We start from the raw sequence: 6,000 nt of genomic DNA on the forward strand, positions 1-6,000 counted from the left end.
AGAAGACCTGGGGTGGCAGAAATGTGCTGTGCACGCACCTTCCAGAAAGTGAGCAGGTCCCATTTGTATATGAGTACTCAAAACTCTTTACTTCCTTCCTTCCTTCCTTTAAAAGTCCATGCTGCTTGTTGGCGTGGTCCTGTCAGCTCTACCTGCTGGCACTGCTGTGCAGGAGTGGGTAAAGGCACTGAAGTACTACCATGCCACTTGGAAGGGCAATGGAAGTGCTGCACCACACCAAATCAGTAACAGCTGCTTGCTTATTTACACACATAACTTGGCTTTGTGACGTTGCTGGAGGATGCCTCTCAGAACCAAGATTCACTGGGTACTTGTCCCATCTGACCTCTGTAGTGTCAATGGGATCCAGCTGCTATGATGTGAGGTCAGGCAGGTTATGTTGGGGGGGGTGAGAAAGAAGGAAATAGTCACAGCCAGAATTGGCAGAAAACTAGAATTTGTAACTTGCATTGTATTTGCTAAAGTCTCATGGGATTAATGTTCAGGTTTCATGGCAGAAGTAGGTCAGTTAATAACTTCCTTTTCAGAGGAAAGTAGGTGATGTTATCAGCGCCTGGCTCCTGGTGAAAGTTGGCAGGCTCTTAGCTGCTGGCTTGCTCTGATAAACCAGACCTTGCCATTTAAGCAGTGCTAGCCTGTATGCATGCATCTTAGGAACATGTATGTCCTCCAGAGAAGGACAGATCTGTCATTGTTAGGAGGGGAGATGTGTCTTTTTCTTCCCTTCCCCGGAATGTGTGATGGCTTGGAGGCAATCTGCTTTGATGAATAAAATAAACTTTTTTCTTTTGTGATGGTGGTTTTTCTGGAATATTTGCTGCGGTGTCTGATTGTAATGTGGTGTAAGATTCTTACAGCTTGGTGCCTCTCATTGGCACGGGATCTGCAGGACAAAGACTGAAATTCAAGGCAGCTGAGTAGAGGCGCTGCTATTACTGCACCCTGGAGGGAGAGTAGCTGTGCCTGGCTCTAGTGCATTTGAATGGCTGTATGAAGAAAGTGAACTTCTGCTGAAGATGCTCCTGTGGGAATGCTTATACTGAAGGAATGAAAGCAGCTGTTTACCCCATGGTAGAAAATTCTGACTAAGCAGGCCAGAATATCCAGACCCACACTGAGCAAGGATTCTGAGGGTATTGTACACAGGAATGTGCTTTGCAGCAGCATCTACCCTGTCTTTGGTTTGTTAAGGATGAAGTGTATTTGGCTGAGAAGCTGCCTTTGCTGAACTGAACTTCAATGTGCTTCCAGTGTTTCCATAGCTGTCTCCTGATAAAACTCCTAAGCCACTGGGCACTGCAGTCCTTGCACAGTGAGCAAGAGTGCAGGGCCTGCTGTCCCAGAGGAGAAAGAGAGCCCCCAGCTTCCTGTTTGTTGGGGGCCTGGGGCTGAGGGCTGCTCGCTGTTCCTGTCAGGAAAGTTTATGCCTTAAACCTGTGTGGGCATAAGAAGACTTCCAAAGAAATGGACTGGACCTGGGTATGATGCATGTGGGGTGGTGCTGCTGAGCCAGTATGTCTCGCTCTTCCTGCTTTTGGCCTGTTTTGTTAAAGAAACGAGGTCTGCACTTGCCACGCTGTCCTTGGTTCTTTTCCATGGCATGTGTTCAACATGCAAAAGATACTGGCCAAATTTGACAAGGATGGGGAGAAGTTAAAGCATTTAAGTTCTTGCTGCTTTTAGGAAACAGCACTCGTAGAAGGAGGGAAAGAAACCCACTTCTGCTCTGGGAAGAAGCTGGATTCCTGCTGAGCACCAGAGGTAGAGACCATAAAGGTGACTCAACAGTGTGAAGTTTTAGCAGATGTTCCTGGGTGTCAGCCAGTCCCCAGACACCTGTGGGACCTATGGAACTTGATGTCTACAAACACACACCTTCTTTCTGGCGAATATGCTCGCTTCTCAGCAGCAGAAATGGCTGGGGGTTCTTCCTCACAACAGGTAACTGCTTAACGCTTATATGAGTAACATATGGAAGTAAATAGTCAATTTGCAAAGGTGGCCAAAGTCTTCAGAATAAAGGGCTTAGAATAAATACATCCAAAAGGTTTCCAGCCTCTGATTTCAAGACGCCTTAGTGATTTTAAAAATGTACCCGGTATCTTCAGATGGATAAAACTACATATTTTTCAGCTAAAACTTTAAAATTCACAATTTAAAATTCAAATAAAAAAATTAGTTGGCAGCATAAAAGCTCCCTAGTTGGAGGTAGGTACTTGATGTCATGTACTGCTAAATAGGACGTAATTTCTGTGCTGCTGCTGACCCTGTGCAGGGATCGCAGTTCACCTGGCACACACACCAGTGCTGAGCACTGTGGGGTGGGATTTACTGCTACCGTCACTGGAAGTTATGTATGTGTGGTTCTTCTGGGGATGGCACAAATGAGCTGTATGGTCAGCTGAATCCACAAACATTTCCTGCTATTCCTGTCCTGCCAGAGGTGTTGGAGCGGACAGGACTTTATTACCCAGGAGCTGAAGAGTTGGCTGCTTGTATTCTAATGAGAGTTCACACTTCCCTATCCTCATTTCCTTTTCGTCAATGCTATGTCCAACCTCAGTTTCAGTAATGACCTTTGGTGCTTGTGGTAGTTAAACACCCAAGGGAGAACAAAAAAACAACACCTTTATAAAGCTGAGAGTCACATTGAACACGTTGTAGTAGAAACTTCGGCTTCTCTCTGACTTGGCTGAGGCCTGTTTGAAGGGGAGCTCTTCATGCTTCGGGCACTCTGTTCAGAGGCTAAAGGCTTCAGAGTAATTTCCTCACAGTTTTCTGTTTTGTTTCCTTCTCTGTAATACTTAAAAATATGATGTTGACTCTGCATACTGCTGTAGTCTCTGGCTAAGAGGAAGTCAGAGAGCTGCTTTGTAGATGTGCATTGCGGTTCCTTGAGTCCTCTGGAGCGCTCTGTAGGCTTGAGGTGGGCTTGCTCAGGACCATGTTATGAACTAGGCCTGGTCTTAAAGCACTGGAAGGAAGCGAGAGAGGCCAGGGGTTTGCAAGAGAGATCTGTCTGGCCCCATGGAGATCACAGAAGCCAGTAGAAGTAGCACAAGGATTGTATACATGTGGTTGGCATTCCAGCAAGGGGTGACCTGTAAGTGGTTACCCGAAAACATTCATGATAACCCTGCGTTCAGCCTGGTGCGGGTTGTGCTTGGTGGCTGTTGGCCTTCTTTCCAACGCCTTCCTGGTTTTCCTTTCTCAAAGATCATTAGTGCGGTTATGGAACTCCCTGAGCATAAACCCAGGTTGTGCTCTGGGTGGGTCAGGGGCCTGGAAACGTCTGGGGTCCTTCATCAGAATGCTGTTTTGGCACGGTGCCTTGGTGTGTTTGCTCTTCCTCTGGGATGTGTGCTGAGAGTTGTGTGTAGTCCCAGGCACGGAAGGAAGAGTGCGCCGTGTGTCCCTGGTGCTGGGCTGCCAAGAATCTTTAGTTTCCATAGGTAAAGCAGTACCTGCTGCCTTCCACTTACCAAAAAAACCCCAAACCTAAGAATATCCTAAAACTCACACAAACAAAAAACCCCAAAAGAAAGCACACCCACACCTCCACACCCTGCTAGTTACTTGGACAACCTTTTTTACTTTGGTATTTAAAAAGTTACATTCAGAATTTTCAAGAAATACAGAAGCATTTCTGAATCTGTTGCTGCTCTTATCTCTGTTCATCTCATCCTCTGATTGCCTGAGTTTTTCATATCAATCTTGTACGTTACAACAGGACGACAGGTTTTTCTGTATAATTTGAAAAACGTTAAATTGTGCTAAGAATTACGTAAATGCTTGCTCCAGGGTAGTCTTTTTGTGTAAAACTCCTGGTCTGGTTACCTATACAATGTATTTTTTTCTCAGTGAGCAAGCCAGTAACACCTTGGTTAAATGCGGTGGCTGTGTTCAAAGGCAGCAGTGAACCGTGAAAAGGTTTAGGTTTTCCAAGCACACTGCAATTCCTTGAAGCTGAAACCCAGTTCCAAGAGCTTTCTGAAATCTGAAGCTGAACAGCAGCAAACTTTTGAACTTGAAACTTGTTTGGGACTTTCTGATTGTAAAAGGTACTTTTTATTATAAGCCCAATGGAAAACAGTTGAGTAATAGCAGTATCTTTTTATATAAAAGGCAGAGGGAAAGTAGGTATTTCAGGCAAAACCGAGTTGGGATCCTGTTATATGACATCTTAAGATGGGATTGTAATTTTCCAAGAAGTAAAAGGAGGTACCGTTGGCTGCACTACTGAAATCAGTTCTTCTCTGTGCTTCCTGTTCTGTGGTCAGGTGGGGTGCTCGCTGCTGTGCCATGGTTCAGGGGAGGAAGGGAAGGTGGTCATTCTGGCAAGCAAGTAAAAAGGCCTCTTCTAAAGACACTGGCTCCTAACCAGCCTGCATGCAGGGTTGCCTGTCAGTAACCCATCCGGCACGTTAGTAGGACCTATTAATCCAATGAGGTAAATTTTGGGGGTGAGCGCTTCTCCCCAGGTCAAAACTTCCAGTGTCTCCAACAGGGAGAGAATTTCACTGGCAGAACATGCCAGGGCTTCACCTCACAGCGTGGAAAAGCAGTGTTCAGGAGTGGGAGTGGAGCTCGTGCTGTGTAACGGTGACTTGTGGTTCCCTAGTGAGCCGGGCGACTGACCCAAGGAAGTTCGGCTTGAGGGTCTGACCCCAGCCCTGCTGAAGGCTGTACGGAGGGGGAGACTCCTGCTCAGGGCAGGGTGGGGAATGCCTCAGTTCCAGGAACTATGTGAAATATTCCTGGCGCCGGCCCTGCATTTGATTAGGCGTTTGTTCTATCCTGACTGTCTGTTGCAAATCTTCACTGTGATACTGCAGCCACCTCGTCTTGTTTGGCTTTCCCAGCAGGTGAGCTTGTGCAGACCAGGAAGACGGTAATAACGTTCTTCTCTGGTGCTGATGCAATAAATGACTGTTTCCTTTAGCAAAGCAAATAGCTCGCTGGGGTGTGTAGACCAAAACACCTGTGGTGTTCCACACTGTTGCTTTCAAGAGCACGTTTTTTCCACATAAAGCCTTACCACCCTCAGGAAAGGCGTTTTTGCACAGGGGGGTCTCCCTGAGAGTCGTGCTTGGCCCTTTCCATAGCCTCTAGGAGCTGTCACAAGAAGGATGTAGTACTTGTAGGTTAGTTATGATTCTTCTTGGTGTTTCACAAACCAGTAACTCCTCAGTCTTCAGCTCAACATAGAAGCATCCGTTAGGGTTCGTGTGAGGAATCTTCCCCTCAAAAAGCTTCTCCCACTGCAGCTCTCTCTCTGTTGAACATTAAGCAGCAATAAATCTTTGTGCTTAGAAGACTCAGCGTGCTTGTCAGCGCAAGGAAGCACAGCAGAGAAAGGAAATGTCTATAAAACCACAGCCTTGGGTGCCCAAATGTTTATGTGCTCTGGTGAGCAAGAGGGTTTGAGACCATCTGAAAAATTAAATATGATCCTTTATTTTTCATGGTCATCTGTCTCTCAACTAGCAGGCACCTAGGTAAAGGCTCTGAACAGCTTCTTCACAGGTTCCAGGAACTGGGAAAGGATCTTCCTGGCTGGCTGGGATCTGAATTAGCTCCAGCCCTCTGTGCATCTCCACGGCATCCTCTGGACTCATTCCAACAGGTCCATATCCTTCTTATATTTGGGACCACAGAGCTGGACATAGCACTCCAGGTGGGGTGTCACAAGAGCAAAGGGGAAGAATCACCTCCCTTCACCTGCTGGTCCCACTTCTTTATGCAGCCCAGGACACCGTTGGCTTTCCCCCGAGTCCTTCTCCTCAGGGCTGCTCTCAATCCATTCTCCACCCAGCCTGTAGTTGTGCTTGGGATTGTGGCAACTCACGTGTAGGACCTTGCACTTGGCCTTGTTGAACTTCATGAGGTTCACACAGGCTCACCACTCAATCCTGTCAAGGTCCCTCTGGATGATATTCCTGCCCTACAATGTGTTGACTACACCCACAGCTTGGTGAA

The sequence above is a fragment of the Gallinula chloropus genome (genome assembly GCF_964237585.1).
Source record: "Gallinula chloropus genome assembly, chromosome: 3".
NCBI classification, from domain to species: Eukaryota; Metazoa; Chordata; class Aves; order Gruiformes; family Rallidae; genus Gallinula; species Gallinula chloropus.